This window comes from Trachypithecus francoisi, unplaced genomic scaffold (assembly GCF_009764315.1).
Source record: "Trachypithecus francoisi isolate TF-2019V2 unplaced genomic scaffold, Tfra_2.0 Lachesis_group5, whole genome shotgun sequence".
In the NCBI taxonomy this organism is placed as follows: domain Eukaryota; kingdom Metazoa; phylum Chordata; class Mammalia; order Primates; family Cercopithecidae; genus Trachypithecus; species Trachypithecus francoisi.
This window is the reverse complement of record NW_022681470.1, coordinates 130111215-130136905: the sequence shown is the minus strand read 5'-3', so window position 1 is coordinate 130136905 and position 25691 is coordinate 130111215.

Below are 25691 nucleotides of genomic sequence, written 5' to 3'. Positions count from 1 at the left end.
AATAACACAACTGAGTTCCTGCCAATAAAATGTGATGAAAGTGAAGTGTGTCACTTCTGATTCGGATGTTCAGATACATTCTCTTTCCCACCAATGAGAACTCACAGTGACCGAGTTTTAACCATGCAGATGGCAGCAGTGCCCCAGGGATGACAGTACAACACGATGGATGAAACATGGGTCCTTAAATTATCACCATCAGAAGGGCTGTCTGCCAGCCTGGGAAAATCACAGCAGACTATTATATGGGTGGAACAGACCTTTACTTCTGATATGGTTTGTCTGTGTTCTCACCCAAAATCTCATCTTGAATTGTAATCTCCAAAACCCCCACTTGTCAAGGGCAGGACTAGGTGGAGGTAATTGGATCATGGGTGCAGTTTCCCTCATGCTGTTCTTATGACAGTGAGTGAGTCTCAAACAATCTGATGGTTTTATAAGAATCTGGCATTTCCCCTGCCTGCACTCACTCCATCCTGTCACCCTGTGAAGAATGTGCCTGCTTCTCCTTTGCCTTCCGCCACGATTGTTAAGTTTCCTGAATCCTCCTCAGCCATGTGGAACTGAGTCGATTAAGCCTCTCTCCTTTATAAATTACCCAACCTCGGGTATTTCTTTATAGCAGTGTGAGAGTGGACTAATACACCTTCTTTAAAAAAAACAAAACAAAAACTGAATTTATGTAGGTGTCTTTGTTTCAGCAGGCTAGCCTTGTCCTAACACACCTTGGGTTCGCTCTCAGTTCTTCTAGGTGGTAATAAGGACAGGGAGAATAGGCAAAGCAGCAGATTCTACAATTCCATGTACTTTCACACAAGGCACCAGAAGAATGTGCACCTGTTATTCCAAGTGTAAGATTCCTTCCAAGCAGCTATGTGAGTTGATTAGGCACAGAGACAATGTAGACACAAGTTATTGTCTACAGCAACTTTGACCAAGGTTTACAGAAGAAATAACAGATATGCTTAATTCCCAATAGCTCTCTTACATGAGAAGACCAAAATTAACTGTCTTAAAATAATTCACATTCTTCACCTCTTGACCTTATTTTCTGAGACACAAACTCCATACACTTATTCCCAGTCCAAAGTAAAGCTAAGTGGTCAGGAACACCATTTTGAACAACTCCAGGGGGTGGCATTCACATCAGAGTCTAATTACTGTTTCCTACACGTTTTTCTTTATTATAATTGTTACCATTAAGTCCATCTTCTATTGTCAGGGATGTTGGGAAGTGGGCAAAAGCCTGAGGTTTTCCTCTGAGAATTTAACTCTTTTTTGGTGAAATATGTACCATATTCTTGACTTCCTTACTCTTTGAGGGCAAAAGAATGCAAAATATTTTATAGTCCTGCCTGCCTTGTCTCTCTGTTTTGTTTCCCTCTCCTTAAAGCCTCACTGACCTGTACAGTATCTCATGAATTCACTAATTTCCCAACAGTCTGCTTCAAATATTTAACCTTGATATATATATTTCTTTTTCTAATACAATAGAAGTTCCATCTCAATTTTTCTTCTAATTAATATCTTCCTCACAAAACCTCTTTCTCTCAAATCATGAAAGGCTGTTCCTTTTCCGACTTCTTTTTTAAATCTCTGAATGCAACAGGATTCCTGACTAAGATGCCATTTTGTAACGCTTTCTGTTAGAATGCTCATTCCCTGGCAGCTCTTTGCTGAGCATTTCTCTAGTGACCTCATGGTCTGTCTTGGGTTCCAGATGTGTCAGAGATATCTGGAGCCTCACTAAATGTGTTTGTTCTTCCTCTGCACAGGATTTACTACATTTCCCAGTCCCACTGTCTTTTACAGGATCAAGAGACTAATTCTTACTGTGTGATTAGAAGGGATGTGTCATCCCGGGGCCAAGGTGGTTAACAAATAGTATGTCTTTTCCACTTTCTATTTGCTCCTTGGCTGTCTAGATAGAGAGGATCCAGGAGGAACTCAAGATCCTAGAAGAAAGCAGAGTCATGAGACAGAAAGAGCCTGAGTCCCTGAATTGTCAAGTGGAAAGCCACCTGTCAAACATCTCATTAGACTGTTAAGTGCAAGAAATAAACTTTTGTTGTTTTAAGCCATTGAGATTTGGGAGCAGGGAGGTGAAGGGGAGGGGAGAACATTGTTACCACATTGTAGCTTCACCTACCCTAGTACACCATGTAATTTTTCTTCAGTTATACCTGAATATCCTCTAATTGGGAAGTTAGAATAACAGCAAGGTATGAAATTAATTAAATCACACAAAAGATGAATCTTAAACACTTTTTCTGAAATGTTTAACTCTAATAATTTCTGCTACTAATTTTTCTTAATAAGTTTCTATTCAGGTTATAGTTACCAATGCCTTCTCACTAAGGAGAGAGATTTAGAGATTTGGATGGTCTTAATTCTTAAGCAAATGCTTTAATTGAGTTATAACACTCCTACATACAGAAAAGTACAAAAATCCTAAGTATATAACATCATGATTTTTTATGAAGTGAACACTCTTGTATTCCCATCCTATCCCACAATCAAGAAATAAAATAATGTCCTTCCAAATACAACTTCCATAAATTAATGTTGCCTGTACTTGAACTTTAAATAAATTGAATCATATAATATGTACTCTTATGTTACAGCCTTCCTTTGCTCAATATTATCTTCATGCTTATGACTGTTTCGTGTAGTAGATTTGTTGACTTTCATTGCTGTCTAGTGTTCCAATTTAAGAATAAACCAAATTTGTTTAAGCATTCTTTTGCTGATGGGTATTTTGGTTGTTCCTGTTTGGGAGCTATTATAATGTTGCTGTGAACATCCATACACATGTTTCTTAGTGCACTTATGAATGTATCTCTGTTTGGTTTGTAACTGGGAGCAGAATCTCTGGGTCATGCAACATGCACATGTTCAGTTTTAGCAGGTACTGCCAAGCTATTTTTCAAAATGGTTGTACCAGTTTACACTTTCACTAATTGCTCCACACCCGAACTAATTCCTCTTTTTTTTTTTTTTTTAAGATAGTCTCACTCTGTCACCCAGGCTGGAGTGCAGTAGCACAATCTTGGCTCTCCACCTCCCAGGTTCAAACTATTCTCCTGCCTCAGCCTCCAGAGTAACTGGCACTACAGGTGTAGTCTCATGGGGATTTTTATTGGCATTGCATTGAGTCAACAGATTGATTTGAGGAGAACTGAAATCTTCCAATATTGTTATTATCAGCTGATTTTCTGTTTAGTAATTTTTTAAATTTTGTCATGTTTCATAAACTGGGATATAAAGCTCAGTGTTTATTCCTCTTATTTAATGCTGTATTCCAGAACTGAAGAATACTTGGCACATTGTGGGTTCTCAGTAAATATTTTTTGAAGCAGCAAATTAATATTCTACTGGGGTACCTATTTTGTCCTCCTCACCCCCTTTTCTTGACCAGTCCAGCTAATTCTTCAGATCTGAAATCATACGCTGTTTCCTCAGTGGATGGTCCTGGCCTGATCTCCCAGACAGAGTCAGGCTCCCCTATTGTCTGTCCCTGTTTTGACATCCTCCATTGTTACATTCATAGTGTTGCATAATAAAACATTATACAATAATTATATAATTATTTAATATCAGTCTTCCATCTGCAGTGTAAGCTCCCTGAGAATGAGAACCAAGTCTATCTTAATTTCTTACTCACTTCTGCACTCCTAGTATCTAGCTTATTACTGTGCACAAGGCAGGTGACAACAAATATCATTAAATTATTTTCTAAAAGAGACCTAGACTCCCTCTGCTTTTTCTTAAAAATATGTTATTATATTGCCAACATTTTGCTACCCTAACATCAAAAATCTCTGTAGATGTTTTCTGCTGCTTTTATCTCTGGCTTATTTAATGGATGTTTTCTTTCAGATTTTATAGGGTGGGAAAGGGGGTTCTTCTTGTCCCCCCACCCCCAGCCCAGATTGACTGAATCAGCAGACTCAGTTCTAAGCCGAAATCCTAAATTACAGCTGGAGAAGCTACATTGCTAACAAGCTCTGCAAGTAACTGCTGCACCGGCGAGTTTGGCACCCACTCTTTTGGGTTACATTCATGACATTCCTGCTTTATCTCTGCACTCCATAATTTTTGTAACGCTGCTCTGGGTCCAGTTTCTCTCATCATTTCGGCCCATGCTGCATTCTGCTTTTGCTCTCAAGGCTGCAATTTTTTCTTTGGCCACCTGCCCTTTAAGGACAGCTGGAAGGCCACCCCAGCTGCCTAGTTAAGAAGCTCATTAATCTCATCTTTATCTTCCTGGTCATGCTGACCAACCCAGCTTTATGGGCCACACATTATCACAGGTCTCTGATCCAACTTCATAGACAGTGCAAAGGAAATAGCCCAAGATTTGAAATAAGCAAACCAGAATGCATCTGCACACAATTGTTTGTTATCTGTGTGACCTTGAAAATATTACTTAACTTTTCTTTGCTTCAGGTGTGATAATAATATCTGTCCTCCTTACCTCAGAGACATGAGGATCAAATGACATGATGTATTATGCCAGAACTTTATAAACTATAAGTGGATATATACATATTAATTATAAATAATAACCTCAGACGTCTTACTCTTTGCATGATGGGGGGAACTATTTACACACTGATGTCTTTAATAAGAAAGGACATTCTTCCTAGCATTGTCTTGTTTCTTCTTTTTAAAAAAAATTATTTACTATACTTCAAGTTCTGAGATACATGTGCAGAACGTGCAGGTTTGTTACATAGGTATACATGTACCATGGTGGTTTGCTGCACCCATCAACCCGTCATCTAGGTTTTAAGCACCACATGCATTAGATATTTGTCCTAATGCCCTCCCTCCCTTTGCTACCCACCCTCCGACAGGCCCTGGTGTGTGATGTTCCACTCCCTGTGTCCATGTGTTCTCATTGTTCAACTCACACTTGTGAGTGAGAATATATGGTGTTTGGTTTTCTGTTCCTGTGTTGATTTGCTGAGAATGATGGTTTCCAGCTTCATCCATGTCCCTGCAAAGGACAGGAATTCATTCTTCTTTATGGCTGCATAGTATTCCATATATGTGCCATATTTTCTTTTTTTTAACAAGTAAAATTAATTTTAATATTAATAACATCTTATTAACATTAACATGTTATAACATTTAACAATAATAACATCAGTATATCCCAAATATTATTTCCACATGTAATCATTGTCAAAATCACTGATGAAATATTTTACATTTTCACATTATCTATTGTATTAAATATTCAAAATCTGATGTGTATTTTACACTTACAGCACACCTGAAATCGGAATGGCCACATTCAAGTGCTCATGGCCACCTATGGCTATTGCTTAGAGCATTAGACAGTGCAGACAGTGCAAGGTTATTGCTCTCTGCACAAGGAGATACGCTGCTTAGTGTTTATGAGCATAGATTCTGCAGCCAGAGTTACTGTCAAATTAATTTCAAATCTTACTGTTGTAACAAGGTTAAAAAATGATGTAATTTTGGATAAGTTACTTGGTATCCTGTTCTCAATTTGGCCATATTATAATGAGGGTTATAAATCTTTAAAAAGATCACAACATTATGAGGATTAAATTAGCAAAAGCATGTAATATTCTTTTGTTTGTTTGTTTGTTTGTTTGCAATGTCATTTAGCCTTTATTATTTACTTTTTTTTATTATTATACTTTAAGTTCTAGGGTACATGTGCACAACATGCAGGTTTGTTATATATGTATACTTGTGCCATGTCGGTGTGTTGCACCCATCAGCTCGTCATCAACCATCAACTCATCATTTACACCAGGTATAACTCCCAATGCAATACCTCCCCCCTCCCCCCTCCCCATAATAGGCTCCGGTGTGTGATGTTCCCCTTCCAGAGCCCAAGGGATCTCATTGTTCAATTCCCACCTATGAGTGAGAACATGTGGTGTTTGGTTTTCTGTTCTTGCAATAGTTTACTGAGAATGATGGCTTCCAGCTGCATCCATGTCCCTACAAAGGACACAAACTCATCCTTTTTTATGGCTGCATAGTATTCCATGGTGTATATGTGCCACATTTTCTTAATCCAGTCTGTCACTGATGGACATTTGGATTGATTCCAAGTCTTTGCTATTGTGAATAGTGCCACAATAAACATACATGTGCATGTGTCTTTATAGCAGCATGATTTATAATCCTTTGGGTATGTACCCAGCAATGGGATTGCTGGGTCAAATGGTATTTCTGGTTCTAGATCCTTGAGGAATCACCACACTGTCTTCCAGAATGGTTGAGCTAATTTACACTCCCACCAACAGTGTAAAAGCATTCCTATTTCTCCACATCCTCTCCAGCATCTGCAACTAGAGAAAAGCATCTCCAGTTGTTTCCTAACTTTTTAATGATAGCCATTCTAACTGGTGTGAGATGGTTTTTATTTCATTGTGGTTTTTATTTGCATTTCTCTAATAATCAGTGATGATGAGCTCTTTTTCATATGTTAGTTGTCCACATAAATGTCTTCTTTTGAGAAACATCTGTTCATATCCTTCACCCACTTTTTCATGGGGTTTTTTTTTATTGTAAATTTGCTTAAGTTCCTTGTAGATTCTAGATATTAGACCTTTGCAATTAGAACATTGCAAAAATGTTCTCCCATTCTGTAGGTTGCCTGTTCATGCTGATGATAGTTTCTTTTGTTGTGCAGAAACTCTTTAGTTTAATTACATCCTGTTTGTCAATTTTGGCTTTTGTTGACATTGCTTTTGGTGTTTTAGTCACAAAGTCTTTGTCCATGTTTATGTTCTGAATGGTATTACCTAGGTTTTCTTCTAGGGTTTCTATGGTTTTAGGTTTTACATTTAAGTCTTTAATCTATCTTGAGTTAATTTTTGTATAAGGTGTAAGGAAGGGGTCCCATTTCAGTTTTCTGCATGTGGCTAGCTAGTTTTCCCAGCACCATTTATTAAATAGACAATCCATTCCCTATTGCTTGTTTTTGTCAGGTTTGTCAAAGATCAGATGGTTGTAGATGTGTGGTGTTATTTCTGAGGCCTCTGTTCTGTTCTGTTGGTCCATATATCTCTTTTGGTACCAGAACCATGCTGTTTTGGTCACTGTAGCCTTGTAGTATAGTTTGAATACAGGTAGCATGATGCCTCCAGATTTGTTCTTTTTGCTTAGGATTGTCTTGGCTATGCAGGCTCTTTTTTGGTTCCATATGAAATTTAAAGTAGTTTTTTCTAATTCTGTAAAGAAAGTCAATGGTAGCTTGATGAGAAAAGCCTTGAATCTATAAATTACTTTGGGCAGTATGGACATTTTCATGATATTGATTCTTCCTATCCATGAGCATGGAATGTTTTTCCATTTGTTTGTGTCCTCTCTTATTTCCTTGAGCAGTGGTTTGTAGTTCTCCTTGAAGAGGTCCTTCACATTCCTTTTAAGTTGTATTCCTAGGTATTTTATTTTTTTTGTAGCAATTGTGAGAAAAAGAATTAAACCAACTGGCTAATTACTGTCTTCTCTGACCTCAAAATATCCTTTACACTGTATCTCTGGCTATACAATAAAATATCTTAACATTTTTTGAGCCCTTCTATTTTTCAGTACTCATCTGTGTGAGTTACACAAACTTATCTTGATAATATTTCTCAAACAATGGAAGTAGAGAGTCTCAAGTTGTTCTTTTGAAAAGCTGGAAGTGTTGATCCACTATGTGACTCATAATTCCCATCTCTCTAATGAACTTTAATCATCCATCCCCTGCAATCTTTCACCCACTCTTGTTGATTCTATTCACTAACTCTTGATTCCTTTCCCTCTTCTCTATTGCCATTGTCTTATTCTAATCTTCCTTGTCCTTAATGGCTACCATTATAATTCCCTCCTAACTTGTTTAACTGCCTTCATTTGCTGTCTTCCAATTTTTCCTCTATACTGCCATTAGGAATCAACAAACTATAGCTTGTAGATGAAAGCCAGGCCATAAACGTTTTTTGGAACATAGTCACACTCTTTCATGTATGTTTTGTCTATGGCTGCTTTAGCGCTACCGTACTGAGTAGTTTCAACTCGGTAACTACGCGGCCTGTGAAGTGGGTTGAGTGATGGCCCCAAAAAGATATGTTCACCTCCAAGTTTCTGGGACCTCAGAATGTTAACTTATTTGGAAAAAAGTCTTTTCAGATATAATTAAATTAGAATATTGAGATGAGATCATCCTAGATTACCCAAGTAGGCCCTAAATTTAACAATAACTGTCTTTAAAAGAAACACATAGAAGACACACACGGAGTCAAAGGCAATGTAAAGATGAAGGCAGAGATTGGAGCAAAGTGGCCACAAGTCAAGAAAGTCAAGGAACACCTGGAAGACACAAGGAACCTCATCTTCCCTTAGAGCTTCTGGAGGCAGTGCAGCCTTACCAACACCTTGATTTTGGACTCTTGGTCTGCAGAACTGTGGGAAAATAAATTTTGGTTGTTTTAAGCCACTAAAGTTATGGTCATTTTATTACATCAAGCTCAGGAAGTAATACGGCACACAGTTCTAAAAGATTGACTACCTGGTCCTTTAAGAGAAAAGCACGCCAATCCTTGCATTAAAGTTAAATTTTCCAAAATACAAATCTAATCATTTCATTCCCTCACTTCAGAAAAAGTCAAACTTATTAGCATGACATATGAGAAACTTCTTAACTGACCCCTGCCCACTTCCTCAGCTGTATACTGCCTACTTCTCCTTTCTTTCCTCCTTCTTTTAAATAAACTGGTAATTTTAGAATAGTTCTACATTTACAAAAAAAGTTGCAATGGTATTATAGAGAATTCCTTATATTTTGAATGCAGTTTTCCCTTATCATTAACATTTTACATTAGTATGGTACATTTATCATAGCTAAAAAACCAACATTGACACATTGTTATTGACTAAAGTCCATACTTCATCTAGATTTCCTTAGTTTTTAATCTGTTTTCTTTCCTTGAATCTCATTTAAAATACCACATTACATTTAATCATTGTATCTCTTTTTATCTTTCCCTTTCCCTTCCTTCTCTTCTTATTTGTTTCTGTTGTGCGCTAAACACTGGGAATATAAACAAGCATGGCTTTCCTTGAAGTTCACAGTCTAGCAGTCAGTAAAACTAAAAATGGAAAAGTTAACTAATTAATATGGTTAAGATACATGCTATAAAGGACTTGAGCAGCAGACAGGCTGAAGCCGTGTTACACAGAGCCGTAATTAGGACTAACTGTATCTGTTTTTTTTTTTTTTTGAGACAGGGTTTTGCTCTCGTTGCTCAGGCTAGGGGGCAGTGGCTTGATCTCGGCTCACTGCAACCTCCATCTCCCAGGTTCAACCCATTCTCCTGCCTCAGCCTCCCAAGTACTTGGAATTACAGATGCACACCACCACACCTGGCTAATTTTTGTATTTTTAGTGTAGACAAGGTTTCACCATGTTGACCAGGCTGGTCTCAAACTCCTGACCTCAGGTGATCCACCTGCCTTGACCTCTCAAAGTGCTGGGATTACAGATGTGAGCCACCGCGCCTGGCTTCTGATTTTTTTAAATGATTATTCTTAGTGGGAGTAAAAGTGATAACAGAAACACCTATAAAGGAAGCTATTGCAATGGTTCCGGTTAGAGATGATAGTGGCTTGGAGTGAGCAGGCACAGTGGAGATGGAATTAAGGATAGTAGCCATATTCCAGAGATATTTCTGAGATAGAAACAAGAGGACTTGACAAATGTTGATGTGGAAGATAAGAAACAAAGTGAAATCAGTTACCAACCTTTCAGTATAGGTCTCTCTGCCCCAGCCATACTAAACATTTGTTACCGTCATACTTACCATGAGAGCTAGAGTCCAAAGCTTTTAAACTTACTGAACTCTCTGGTTTAATGCCTTTCCCCGCCCCCCAGTTACCTGATTGGCAAATAATTTCTCTTCAATATTCCGTTCTCTTCAGTATTCCTCACCTGCTCTGAGAAGCCTTCCCTAATAATGCCTCGGTATTCCAACCTCCACTCTACCTCACAGAATTAGAGAGGCTTTCCTTCCTCTGTGTTTCCACAGCAGCGTGTGCATAATTCTATGCTAGCCTGTAGCACTCATGTTGTTGTACTGCTACCATTTGTTTACATATCTATTTTTTGAAGGCATGTGTCATATTCATAGTACAATCCCTGGCACAAAGAAAAGTAAATAAATGTTTAATCAATCAATTCTTTACTATAATTCACAGAAACAGAAAAAAATAACATTACTTAAAATTTACATACAGGAAAGTCATTATCAAAGCGATCACTAGTAAATCTGAAATATGGCTGGGCACAGTGGCTCACGCCTGTAATCCCAACACTGGGAGGCTGAGGCAGGAAGATCACTTGAGGTCAGGAGTTCGAGACCAGCCTGGCCAACATGGTGAAACTCAGTCTCTACGAAAACTTCAAAAATTAGCCAGGTGTGGTGGTGGGCACCTATAATCCCAGCTACTTAGGAGGCTGAGGCAGAAGAATCACTTGAACCTGGGAGGTGGAGGTTGCAGTGAGCCAAGATCGAGCCACTGCACACTAGCCTGAGCAACGAGAGCGAAACTCTGTCTCAAAAAAAAAAAAAAACTGAAATATAACTAATGTCATTCACAGCGTACTTGTGTACTTTTAACTTCTAATCTTTTGCAAGCGCATTTCTGTTTAAAACCTATGATCTTATTAAGTTTCTTCATAAGTTATATTTTATGGACTCTCTATTGAGAGACATCTAAAGTAGAACCATATTATTTGTAAAGTTTCAACTTTCTTTCTTTCTTTTTTTTTTAAGAGACTGGGTCTCACTAAGTTGCCCAGGCTGACCCCAAACTCCTGGGCTCAAGAGATTCTCCCGCCTCAGCCTATTGAGTAGTTTGGAGTGCAGTGGCATGATCTCGGCTCACTGTAGCCTCCACCTCCCTAGTTGAAGTGATCCTCCCACCTCAGCCTTCTGAATATCTGGGATTACAGGTGAGTGCCACCGTGCCTGGTTAATTGTTTTGTATTTTTAGCAGAGATGGGGTTTAGCCAAGTTGGCCAGGCTAGTCTCAAACTCCTGACCTCAAGTTATTCACCAGCCTCAGCCTCCCAAAATGCTGGAATTACAGACATTAGCCACCATGCCTGGCCTCAATTCCTTTTAGAATACTGTCTTTCATTTCAACAAAATTAGATTATGGTTATGTAGCTTATTTAATTAGTTTGATAGCAAGAAGTTTTATAAACTGAATCAATGTGATTATGAGAGTGTTTTTCTCCTTATAAATAGAAATATTTGTATTTATTTTCATATTAGAGACACGTTTACAAGTTGGTCATATTTTTACACATAATAGACACTATTTCCTAAGATCAAGAGCAATTTCCAACGAGTATGCCTTTTTCAACTTTTACAGGTTTCTTTCAAGAGTATTCTCAGGAAGGAATAAAAAAAGATATTTCTTATCTAATGCAACTTTGGGTAAAATACTTAGAAAGTCTATAGCTGAGGCTGTTTTTTCAAAGCTTTTAGCACATCACAATCTTAAAAATGCTAGCTAATTCTCTGCAAGGGGGTGCTGTAAAAGACTTAGCTCCACAGTGGGAGTCAGAAAATTATAGCGTATTTCCACATCACAAAAACTCAAAGTTGGTCACTGAACTTAGGTAAACTATAAATGTTTTGCTATTTTTTATGTTTACTTGTTAGCTTACATCAATAATAGCAGCTTTAACATTTAAATTCCTAGAAGACAGGAATTCTATTGAACATACCCTACTTACATTTTGGGTACTGATGTATGTATATATGAACATGTTTACAGTAATATTATGACAGCTTTCAAAAGTTTCTCTTGGGATAACACTTTTTCCCCCTTACATCATCAGACATAATAAGATAGTTAGATGGGTCATATTCAATTGAAGGCTCTCTTTCAAAGAATCTTTTACTATTGAAGAATTCTGACCTCTAACCCTGCTTTATTTATTTATTTATTTATTTATTTTTTTGAGGCGGAGTCTCGCTCTGTCGCCCGGACTGGAGTGCAGTGGCCAGATCTCAGCTCACTGCAAGCTCTGCCTCCCGGGTTTACGCCATTCTCCTGCCTCAGCCTCCCAAGTAGCTGGGACTACAGGCGCCCGCCACCTCGCCCGGCTAGTTTTTTGTATTTTTAGTAGAGACGGGGTTTCACCGTGTTAGCCAGGATGGTCTCGATCTCCTGACCTCGTGATCCGCCCGTCTCGGCCTCCCAAAGTGCTGGGATTACAGGCTTGAGCCACCGCGCCTGGCCGCTTTATTTTTAAGAATAAAATTTGAGGCCAGGTGTGGTGGCTCACACCTGTAATCTCAGCACTTTGGGAGTTCAAGGCAGGCAGATCACCTGAGGTTGAGAGTTCAAGACCAGCCTGACTCAACATGGAGAAACCCCGTCTCTACTAAAAATACAAAATTACCCAGGCGTGGTGGCGCACGCCTGTAATCCCAGCTACTTGGGAGGCTCAGGGAGGAGAATCGCTCAAACCTGGGAAGCGGAGGTTGCAGTGAGCCAAGATCACACCGTTGCACTCCAGCCTGGGCAACAAGAGCAAAACTCTGTCAAATAAAAGAAAAAAAAAAGTATTCAGTTTCCACCACTCTGAGCTAGCACTGATGTCTTTGGCTTTTTTTCTCTGAGGACCATTTTGAAGATGAAACTGAGCACTGAGTATGAACACTCTGTTACTTCTGGCCGGACCCAAAGCCACAGTGTATATTAAGATACAAGACTTGTTGCTAGTAATAAAGCTAAGAATACAATGCCTTTCTAAAAATGTGCTTATTAATTTCTGGTGGATGATAATTACTTATTTTTTTATTTTTTAATTTAATTTAATTTAATTTAATTTAATTTATTTGAGACAGAGTTTCACTCTTGTCGCCCAGGCTGGAGTGCAGTAGCATGAACTCAGCTCACGGCAACCTCTGCCTCCCGAGTTCAAGCAATTCTCCTGCCTCAGCTTCCCGAGTAGCCGTGATTACAGGCACCCCCCGCCATGCCCAGCTAATTTTTTTTTTGTATTTTTTTTAGTAGAGACGGGGTTTCACCATGTTGGCCAAGCTGGTTTCAAACTCCTGACCTCAAGTGATCCACCTGCCTCAGCCTCCCAAAGTGCTAAGATTACAGGTGTGACCCATTGCGCCCGGATGATAATTACTTTTTTAATGTGAGAAGTATGCATGCCTTCTTTATAATATTTATAATTATAATATAATTATAATAAATAGTTGCCTTCTTTATAATGTTTATATTTATAATATAATTTTAATTTTAATCAATTAACAAAATGAAGACAGGGTCTCACTCTGTCGCCAAGGGTGGAGTGCAGTGTCACAATCATAGCTCACTGTAGCCTCAAACTCCTGGGTTCAAGTGGTCCCCCTCCCTCAACCTCCCAAGTAGCTGGGATTACAGGAACATGCCACCATGCCTGGTTAAGTTTTTAAAATTTTTAAAAATTTTTTTGTAGAGTAAAGGTCTTGCTTTGTTGCCTAGGCTGATCTCAAACTACCAGCTTTAAGTAATCCTCCTGCCTCAGCCTCTCTGAAAGTGCTGGGATTATAGGCATGAGCTACCGCACTTGGACTATAACCCAACATTGATATGAAATTTCATCATCATTAGGAAAAATGAGTAAACATAATTTCCATACCAAATACTGGAAAAGAAAAACATGCTAAATATTACAAATCAACTAAACATTTCATAACAATGATGTTGATAAATTACTATTATTATTTGGTAAAATTAAGAATTTTATGATACGACTTGTCCAGTTGATTTAATTCAAAATTAAAAGTCACCGAAATTGGCATCTTTCATGCTGGAAAAGTTTCTTTTCTTTTCTTTCTGTTTTTTGGGAGGATTGTTTGTTTGTTTGTTTTGTGGGGGGGGAGCCTAGTCATAGTACACAATGATGCTTACTAGAATTAGAACTTGAAGGGTGAAGAGGAATAAACAGGGTCATGTTTCCTGTGATTCTTAGCCCTTTAAACATAGTGCTCCTAGGATAGGAGAAGAGTGGGATAACCTAAAGCAGCTTCAGGGAGCTAGCTACTTTGGAGTGCTAAACCACAGTCCCCGAGCAAATTCTAACAACAGCCACAGAGTACTTTCTAAAGTCTTGCCTCACCTTTAGTATTTTAAGCCCAATGCCTTAAGTGATATACTGGTCATGTTCTTCTCCCTAGACAATTCTTGCTTTGATGGGTTGCTTTATGTCTTACGGTTTCAGTACATGGTCTACTGGGTAGGGCAAAAACATTTCACATTTGCCTACTGAGTTTTCCCTACACTTCTGACAAGCTGTTGGATTTACGGGAAAAGTAAGGTTGTCTTTCAATGTGCTTTTTTGTTCTACAGTGGGATTTTAAATAATTATTTTTGTAAATCTTAAGCATTTTTCTCTTACTGGAATTGAGTGGAAAACAAGAGATCTTATTATAGTTTACTTTTTGACCTAAGCAGTAAAATAGAAGATCTTTTGAAATGTGTGATCTTCGTGACTGAAAAGTTTATAGATTTTGGTTTCTTAGAAATTAAAGTTGTTTCCTGACTTTTAAATGATTGCCATTCTAACTGGTGTGAGATGGTATCTCATTGTGGTTTTTATTTGCATTTCTCTGATGGCCAGTGATGATGAGCATTTTTTCATGTGCCTGTTGGCTGTATGCATGTCTTCTTTTGAGAAATGTCTATTCATATCCTTTGCCCACTTTTTGATGGGGTTGTTTGTTTTTTTCTCGGAAATTTGTTTGAGTTCTTTGTAGGTTCTGGATAGTAGCCCTTTGTCAGAGGAGTAGATTGCAAAAATTTTCTCCCATTCTGTAGGTTGCCTGTTCACTCTAATGGTAGCTTCTTTTGCTGTGCAGAAGCTCTTTAGTTTAATTAGATCCCATTTGTCAATTATGGCTTTTGTTGCCGTTGCTTTTGGTGTTTTAGACATGAAGTCCTTGCCCATGCCTATGTCCTGAATGGTATTATCTAGGTTTTCTTCTGGGGCTTTTATGGTTTTAAGTCTAACATTAAAGTCTCTAGTCCATCTTGAATTAATTTTTGTATAAGGAGTAAGGAAAGGATCCAGTTTCAGCTTTCTACTTATGGCTAGCCAATTTTCCCAGCACTATTTATTAAATAGGGAATCCTTTCCCCATTTCTTGTTTTTCTCAGGTTTATAAAAGATCAGATGACTGTAGATGTGTGGTATTATTTCTGAGGGCTCTGTTCTGTTCCATTGGTCTATATCTCTGTTTTGGTACCAGTAGCATGCTGTTTTGGTTACTGTAGCCTTATAGTATGGTTTGAAGTCAGGTAGTGTGATGCCTCCAGCTTTGTTCTTTTGACTTAGGATTGTCTTGGCAATGTGGGGTCTTTTTTGGTTCCATATGAACTTTAAAGCAGTGTTTTCCAATTCTGTGAAGAAAGTCATTGGTAGCTTAATGGGTACCAATTAAAAGAAAGTCATTGGTAGCATTGAATCTATAGATTACCTTGGGCAGTATGGCCATTTTCACAATATTGATTCTTCCTATCCATGAGCATGGAATATTCTTACATTTGTTTGTGTCTTCTTTTATTTCACTGAGCAGTGGTTTGTAGTTCTCCTTGAAGAGGTCCTTTACATCCCTTGTAAGCTGGATTCCTAGGTATTTTATTCTCTTTGAAGCAATTGTGAATGGAAGTTCATTCATGATTTGGCTCTCTGTTTGTTTGTTACTGGTGTATAAGAAATACTGTAATTTTTGCACATTGATTTTGTATCCTGTGACTTTGCTGAAGTTGCTTATCAGCTTAAGGAGATTTTGGGCTGAGATGATGGGGTTTTCTAAATATACAATCATGTCATCTGCAAACAGGGACAATTTGACTTCTTCTTTTCCTAACTGAATACTCTTGATTTCTTTCTCTTGCCTGATTGCCCTAGCCAGAACTTCCAACACTATGTTGAATAGGAGTGGTGAGAGAGGGCATCCCTATCTTGTGCCAGTTTTCAAAGGGAATGTTTCCAGTTTTTGCCCATTCAGTATGATATTGGCTGTGGGTTTGTCATAAATAGCTTTTATTATTTTGAGATACGTTCCATCAATACTGAATTTATTGAGAGTTTTTAGCATGAAGGGCTGTTGAATTTTGTCAAAGGCCTTTTCTGCATCTATTAAGATAATCATGTGGTTTTTGTCTTTGTTTCTGTTTATATGCTGGATTACGTTTATTGATTTGTGTATGTTGAATCAGCCTTGCATCCCAGGGATGAAACCCAATCATTAAAAAGTCAGGAAACAACAAGTGCTGGAGAGGATGTGGAGAAATAAGAACACTTTTACACTGTTGGTGGGATTGTAAACTGGTTCAACCATTGTGGAAAACAGTATGGCGACTCCTCAAGGATCTAGAACTAGAAATACCATATGACCCAGCCATCCCATTACTGGGTATATACCCAAAGGATTATAAATCATGCTGCTATAAAGACACATGCACATGTATGTTTATTGCAGCACTATTCACAATAGCAAAGACTTGGAATCAACCCAAATGTCCATCAGTGACAGACTGGATTAAGAAAATGTGGCACATATACACTATGGAATACTATGCAGCCATAAAAAGGATGAGTTCATGTCCTTTATAGGGACATGGATGCAGCTGGAAACCATCATTCTCAGCAAACTATCGCAAGAACAGAAAACCAAACACCGCATGTTCTCACCCATAGGTGGGAATTGAACAATGAGATCCCTTGGGCTCTGGAAGGGGAACATCACACACTGGAGCCTCTTATGGGGAGTGGGGAGGGGGTTGGGATGGCATTGGGAGTTATACCTGATGTAAATGACGAGTTGATGGGTGCTGATGAGTTGATGGGTGTGGCACACCAACATGGCACAAGTATACATATGTAACAAACCTGCATGTTGTGCACATGTGCCCTAGAACTTAAAGTATAATAATAAAAAAAAAAATGAGAAATAGCAATATTATATAATGTATAGAGGTGGTGGCAGAATTAATCCAAGTAAAGTGCTAACAAAATATGATAATAATAAAAGTTATTTTTGAATGAGCAAAAAAAAAAAAAAAAAAAACGAAATTAAAGTTAAGAAGACCAAGTTATACTATGGAAAAATTATGATGTGAAATAGTGTTTTCCAAGATTTGTATATAGTCGGTGCTTAACAAATTCATGTTAGTTTCTTTCAAGTCAATCAGGAGTTTCTTCCTTCATCTATGAACAAAATTATTATTATTATGAAGTTATCCTTGAAACTCTCATATGCTTGGGATAATTATGCTTAATGAGCATCTGATTTTTTTTCTTACTATATTCTAAAATTGGACTTTGAAAATCCCCATGCATTTATTATTAGGAGAATGGCTGTGGGAAGAAGCATAGGTTGTGGTTAGGAGCATGGACTTTGGCATTACCTGGACCTGAGTTGGAGCCCATGTTGGAGCCGAGTGCCCAGGGATGAGTCACTGAACTTCTCTGTACCTCACTTTTCTTACCTGCAACGTAGGAGAAATAATACTCACCTGAAAAGGCATTGGTGAAGAAATGAGATGATGTACATAGAGCCTGTCACAGTAACTTACATTATGAGGGTTCAATAAGTGAGTATTGTTATTATTTTCATTATTACCAAATATTTGATGTGTCAGGAGAAAAATAAAGAATGTAAGTTTTAACATATTTATAAAGGTATGTCCTTTGCGCCTGTACTAAATTCGAGCTTTCCACATGTGATATGAAGAACATGAGAAAACCATTAATTTCTGGAGAAGATACTGAAGCATCAGATTTTATCGATATTATCAAAAATTATTTTTTGTTTACATGCATATGGAACCAGGAAAATACTTGGAGGGGAGCAGGAAGGGGATAGCAAAAAAACAAACAAAAAAAATCTGGGTCTTTATGTAATTCTTTATTCAGTCCTTCTAAGGGTTCCAGATTAAATAACATTAGTTTAATTTTTTTCCTGCCTTAAAATTTTGCCCTGTAATACATTCTCACTGTTATCGGAGGTAATAAGTTAGCCACTGGAAAGAGCCAACATGAAGGTCATATCACACTTTTTAATACTTTTTATTTTAATGATATTCTATAATTAAATGAAATGAATCAGTATAACAAGGTTAAAAATTCCTCAGAGTAAAGCAAAAAACAAGTTTTAAAAAGTCTTTCTAAGATATACATATCAATAGTAAGCACTATTCCAGTTTATAATATTATCTAGAGATTTTAATACACTGACTCAACTCTTTCTTATTGGAATTCAACTTGCCTCATCCCAAGTTATCTTTTTTAGAAAAATCTTAACCCTCACCCCTTCCCCTTCTTCTTATACAATTTTGCTTCTACCTTACATCCAACATTTGCCATGTTTTCTCTGGAACTCCTTGTCTAATATCAACCCAGCACATCATTGCCCTAAAATCTCCCCTAGATTTCCTTCTTACTTAGATAGGTTGACTTAATGCAATCCTTCCCTTTGTCTTTTCCTTACAAAATATGCAGCATATATAGTGACCAGTCACTTAACAACAAGGATATGCTCTGAGAAATGCTTTGTTAGGTGATTTTGTCATTGTGCAAACATCAGCGTGTACTTACGTAAACCTAGATGACATAGTCTGCTATGTACCTAAGTTATAGTGTATTGCTCCTGGGATACAAACCTATATAACATATTACTGTATTGAATATGTAGGCAACTATAACACAATGGTAAGTATTTGTGTCTAAGCATATCTAAATATAGAGAAGGTGCAGTAAAAATACATGCTACAATCTTACGGGACCATAGTCATACATGTGGTCCATCACTGAAACCTTGTTATGTGGCACATGACTACATAAATCCATTATTAAGATTTAAGATTTTTCATACAAAGAAAGAAACTACAACAATGTAATTATTGATATAATTACGTTTAAATCTATTATCTTGCTATTTGTTTTCTATTTTTTTCACCTATTTGTTGTTCTCTTTTTCCTCCTTTTCTGCTTTCTTTCATATTAATTGAACATTTGGTATTATTATAATGTGTTTCCTTTGTTAACGTGTTAGCTGTATCTTTTTTGTTTTGAAGGTTGCTCTAGGGTTTATAATAAGTGATATCCATCTTCAAGTGATATTTTGCCACTTCATGTATAAGAAACTAACAATAATACATTTCCATTTATTTTTTTATTTTCATAATTGAGATTTTATTGGTTGAGGATCAGTACAGACATTTCAATTTGTACACAATTCTTACCATACATAACGAAATTCTAAAAATCCATGTATTGTAATTCTTTTTTAAAGTTATTCCAGTAACTTTACAGATTAAAATTTGGAAGCAAATTTTCCTTAAGAGGCTATCGAGTACCAGTATCTTCACATGTTGGTCAGCTGTTACATACGGCCCACCAGCTCATAACTGAATATGTACACTACATATTCAAATTTGTAATCTTTCACAGCACAGTAACCAAGTTATTAGGAAAACAGGACTACCACAACCAAAGATGTTACAGAGTGCCCACAATTCCGACAGGGAGAGCCATGATCAAAGAGTGGTTTTCTTTAGGAAAAAATTCTATGAAAAAACAACAAGGGAACAGAAGTAATTTAAAATGTTCAAGACATTAAATGCAGGACTGACTCCATATTGCCATTTAATATGCTTTGTATCATAGGGTATAAAAACTAACCCCCATCTATGGAATGTTAAGCTGACACCCGAGACAGTCAAAGTCTCCCATAATTCAATATCCCACACTATTTTCTGGCTGTACCAGAAAATAACTAGCAAAGAGATTTCACCTCTTTACAAAAAGCATTACACTTAAAAAATGGGATGAGGTGGGATTCCCTCCTTCTTAAAAATATTTCTAGAGCTACTAACAAACTTGCATTGATGAAATAGTTGATGAAAGTATTCCTCCGGATTGTACAAGAAGGGAGACAGGGACCACTGATAAGACATGGTATATGGTATTAATCAGACTTGGCTTCTTTCTCTCCTGCATCATCAGAGGCTGAACTCTCCTCAGTTTTCATTTCCCCATTTGTCTTTAGTTTGTCGGTTAGCCACTTTGGCCTGTTTTCCCTTCGCTCCCCTTTTTCCTTTTGTTTGCACTTTTTTGTCTGAAGATTTATCCTTCGTTGTTGCCTTTTACGGCTTTGCTTCCACTTTTGCAGGAGGTGTAGCTGACAACCGCACCAGTCTCCTCTTGGGCTCTTCCTTGGTGGCCCCTTCGGTGGAGCGGACCTCCCTCTTGGGCTTCCTGGCGGCAAGGAGGGCGCCTGCCCGGTGCCTGCAGGCTGCAGCGCGCCCAGAGCCTTCGCCAAACTGGGCTGCCTGGCCGCTGCCACTCCTCCTGTGTCCGGAATTGGTGGGTTCTTGGTCTCTCTGACTTCAAGAATGAAATCGCGGACCCTCGCAGTGAGTGTTACAGTTCCTAAAGACAGTGTGTCCAGAGTTTGTTCCTTCAGTAGTTCAGATGTGTCTGGAGCTTCTTCCTTCCCGTGGGTTCGTGGTCTCACTGACAGGAGTGAAGCTGCCGACCTTCCCGGTGAGTGTAACAGCTCTTAAAGGCGGTGCATCTGGAGTTGTTAGTTCCTCCAGGTGGGTGGGTTCCTGGTCTCACAGGCTTCAGGAGTGAAGCTACAGACCTTTGCGGTGAGAGTTACAGCTCATACAGGCGGTGTGCTCCCAAAGAGTGAGCAGCAGTTAAATTTACTGCAAAGAACAAAAGAACAATGTTTCCACCAACGTGGAATGGGAGGCAAAGGGTGGCAGCTGGCTAGCGCCAGCAGCCTGCTTTTATTCCCTTATCTGACCCCACCCACATTCTGCTGATTGGTCCATTTTACAGAGAGCTGATTGGTCCGTTTTGACAGAGCGCTGATTGGTGCATTTATAATCCTTCAGCTAGACACAGAGTGCTACACAGAAAACTTCTCCAAGTCCCCACTAGGTTAGCTAGATACAGAGTACTGATTGGTGTATTTACAAACCTTGAGCCAGACACAGAGTGTTGATTGGTGCATTTAGGATCCCTTAGCTAGACATAAAAGTTCTACAAGTCCCCACTAGACTCAGACGCCCCACTGGCTTCACCTGGTGGATCCTGCACAGGGGCTGAGTGGGGAGCTGCCTGCCGGTCTGCGGCCTGCACCCATATTCCTCAGTCCCTGGGCGGTTGATGCGAGACCAAGCACGGTCTGGCTGTGCGGGAGCCCACCGTTGGGGTGATTCGAGCATGGTGGGCTGCAGGTCCTGAGCCCTGCCCCACAGGGAGGCAGCTGAGGCCCAGCAAGAACTCCAGGGCAGCACCGGTGGGCCGGCACTGCTGGGGGATCCCGCACACCCACCGCAGCTGCTGGCCTGAGTGCTAAGCCCCTCACTGCCCTGGGCCTGCAGCGCTGGCCGGCAGCTCTCAGTGCGGAGACTCCCGAGTCTGTGCTCGGGCCGGTCGGAACTCGCCCTGGACTGTGAGCCCAGGGTGCAGCCCCAGTTCCCGCCCGCGCCTCTCCCTCCACACCTCCCGGCAAGCAGAGGGAGCCGGCTCAGGCCTCGCCTGCCCAGAGAGGGACTCACACAGTGCAGTGGTGGGCTGAAGGGCTCCTCAAGCGCCACCACAGTGGACTCCAAGGCCAAGGAGGCGCTGAGAGTGAGGGCTGCTAGCACATTGTCACCTCTCACTTCGGCCACCCAAGCTGCTGAGACCCACCTCCATTTCTTTTCTCATAGCCTTTGTACTCCTTATGACATCATTTGTCGTGATGTCAGATCTATGTTTCTCATCTGATATCATTTTCCTTCTGCCTGAAAGACATTCTTTAGCATTTCTTGCAGTAAAGTTCTGCTGGTGATGAATTCTTGCAGATTTTTTTCTCCCCATCTCTTTCAATACCTTTCAGCCTTTCTATGTCTGCTAAAGCACTTTTTTTTTCCTTTCGTTTTTGAAAGGTATTTTCACTGGACATAGATTTCAGGTTGACAGAGGATTTTTTTTCTTTCAATACATTGAAGATGCTGTTTCACCATCTTCTCACTTGCATTGATTTCAGTGACGAATCTGCTGTCATTCTAATTTTTGTTCCTTTGTGCATAAGGTGATTTTTTTCACCTTTGGCTGCTTGTATTGTTTCTTTTCTTGATCACTAGGGTTGAGCGGTTTGAATGTGATGTTCCTTTGTGCAATTTTCTTCAGGTTCATATAAGCTTCTTTGTTCTGTGGGTTTGTACTTTTCATCAAATTTGGAATATTTTTGGCTATTATGTCTTCAAATATTTTTTTCTATTTCTCCCTTTCTCTCCTCTCTTTCAGGGACTCCAGTTACATGTCTCTTAGACTGCTTGACTGTTCCCCTGTGGTTGTTTTTTTAATTCCCTTTCTGTTGTCTCATTTTAGATTGTTTCTATTATTATCTTCAAGTTCACTAAGTTTTTCTTCTGTAACATCTCATATCCTGTTAATTCTCTCCAGTATATTTTTATCTCACATATTATTGTTTCATCTCTAAAATTAGATTTGGGTCTCTATTTTGCTTTTTTGTGATATAGAATACAACTATCACAATCATTTTAATGTCTTTGCTCATTCTAACTCTATATCAGTTATGATTCACTTTCAACTGATTAATTTTATCCTCATTATGGGTTGTATTTTCCTGTTTCCTGTATAGCTGGTTATTGGTTATTTTTACTGGGTTGCAGACATCATGAACTTTAACATGTTGGGTGCTAGATATTTTTGTAATTCTATAAACATTGTTGGGCTTCATTCCAGAAGACAGTTATTTGGAAGCTATTTGGTCCTTTTGTATCTTGCTCTTAAGATTGTTAGGTGGAAGCAGAGCAGTGCTCAATCTAAGCCTAGTTATTCCCAACTATTGAGGCAGAAGCTTTTATATACTCTACCAGTGCTGTATAAACCTTGAAGTTTTTCTGTATGGCTGGTGAGGAATAAGCATTATTTCTGGCCCTGTTACTTCTGATTAATTTGGGTCTTTCCTTGACGAAAGTACATGTTTCCTGTCTAATGGTAAGAGTCTTTCCTTACATGGTTGTGCTTATCAGTACACAGCTGAATAATCGAGGGAATCCTCTGCAGGTATCTGGAGTTCTCTTTCTGTGCATCTCTCTTCTTTCTGAAATTCTTTCCATTAAACTTTATCTGCTTTGGTCTCCCTGAACTCAAAGGCCTCAACTCAGGGATTCTTCAAGACTCCATTTAGGCTCCCCCTTCCTGTGCCATGGCTTAGAAACTCCCTTTGGACATACCCCACCCCCAAGCCATAAACAGAGCACCAAGAAAATAACTTATAGAGATTTGGGTGTTCACAATACAGGGAGACTAGAATCTCATTCCCCAGGTGTACAACTTCCTACACAGTAGTCTTATTGACCTGTCCCACAACTACATTTCAAGGAAAAAAAAAATTGGAGATGGGTAGAGAGAAGCGATCACTGGAAATAAGTATAGCAAGAATGCATGCTCTCATGAGTCAAATACCAGGAGAGTAGGAGGCCTTTAGCCGTGTTTCTCATGCCCCAGCTAGTAGGCATTCTGCTGGTTGAAGTGACTCCAGCAGCCAGAGACAGTGGGGGTACACCAATGGGGTACACCACCCCTTGAAGGTGTCAAGAAAATGGTTCCCCTGAAGAACCTCGCAAGTGCTCCCACCAGAGCCAGCAGTAGGAAACCTGCCACAGAGAGGGGACAAACGTCTAGTCAACATTTGCCAGAGAAGCAGTGATGCATAGCAATTGTAGTAATGAGCTCAACTAGTTAAAAAGACTGGTACCCTTTCCTTTTCATCTCTCCTCCATGTCCTCAAGCTCAGGAGAGCTTGGAAAGCAGGAAGAGGGTGAGAACAGTGAACAAACAGCTCTTGTCTCCCTGTCCTTGTCCCCTGAGTTACAATCAAGCAGGGGCTGGGGAAGGAGAGAAGATGAGACTAGAGATTATAAATGGCCAGGCATTGTTTAATAACTGAAGGCAACTAGCAAGTTATGTATCTGCCTAGGATTCTATTGAGAGAGCAGTGACTGGAAAAAAAGAAAACTAATTCATGTTTGTTCTCCAGTGAGTTCAAACTGCCAGATTAACTGGTTACCTTTCTATCACCCAACATAGAGTCTCCAGTACATAAGAGGCTATTTACTAAATTAGCCAACTAATAAACCTTAATTATTTGGAATTCCACTTTTCAGTTGATATGAGTAAATAATTCAAATTTAAACATCTGTCAAGACTAAATCTTAGACATTAGGAAGCAGCATTGATGCTCTAATACTTAGTTTGATCAAAGAAATTCAACCATATGAATCACAGTTTTGATTATAAAAGTAATTATTTTAACTTTTTTATTACTGAGCTAGTTATTCCCTTTGTGTTGTTTTTCAGTATTTGTGGTGAATTCCTCTTTTCTCTACATTAAGAAAAACAATACACTTTTACAAAATACTGTCTGAGGCTAACCTGATATTTCTATGTGACAGTTCTTTGCTGTTACTCCCACCCTCATATAGCATCATATGTAATCCACAAGGTATTTATACTGCCCATTGTGATAGATAGGTCTCTTTACCACTAGATGGCCTGATCCTCTCAAAAAATGAATGAGAGCAATTGGTGATTCTGGCATTAATTGTCCTAGAAGTGAAGAGAACTATTTCAAGTTAAGTGTATGGAACTGAAATATTTTAATTGTAACAAATAAGCTTTAATTGGCTTTCCTTGATTTTTTAAAAAATGGATTATTCTCACTTCCATTAATATGTCTTAATTAATATCTCTCCATTTTATGTTTTTCCCACATGGTGTATGCTATTTATTACTATTGCCTTTTAAATTTTTCAGACTATCTTGCTATGTGATTAGGAATAAGCTGTCTAATTCCCATTATCACACATCTTTTTATTTTTTATTTTTTATTTATTTATTTTTTTTGAGACGGAGTCTCGCTCTGTCGCCCGGGCTGGAATGCAGTGGCCGGATCTCAGCTCACTGCAAGCTCCGCCTCCCGGGTTTACGCCATTCTCCTGCCTCAGCCTCCCAAGTAGCTGGGACTACAGGCTCCAGCCACCTCGCCCGGCTAGCTTTTTTTGTTTTTTTTAGTAGAGACAGGGTTTCACCGTGTTAGCCAGGATGGTCTCGAACTCCTGACCTTGTGATCCGCCCGTCTCGGCCTCCCAAAGTGCTGGGATTACAGGCTTGAGCCACCGCGCCCGGCCCACACATCTTTTTAAACTATATACTTATAGCTTCATCATTAGAAAGATATTCATTGTCTTTCAAAAGTTTCATTATGGCTGGGTGTGGTGGCTTACGCTTGTAGTCCCAGCACTTTGGGAGGCTGAAGCAAGTGGATCACCTGAGGTCAGGAGTTCGAGACCAGTCTGGGCAACAAGGTGAAACACTGTCTCTACTCAAAATACAAAAAGTAGCTGGGGATGGGGGAATGTGTCTGTAATCCCAGCTACTTGGGAGGCTGAGGCAGGAGAATTGCTTGAACCCAGGAGGCGGAGGTTGCAGTGAGCCAAGATCACCACTGAACTCCAGTCTGGGGAATAGAGTGAGACTCTGTCTCAAAAACAAAAGACAAAAGTTTCATTAGGAGAGAAAAATGAAGAGGCTTCATGGAAAAAAAAAATGG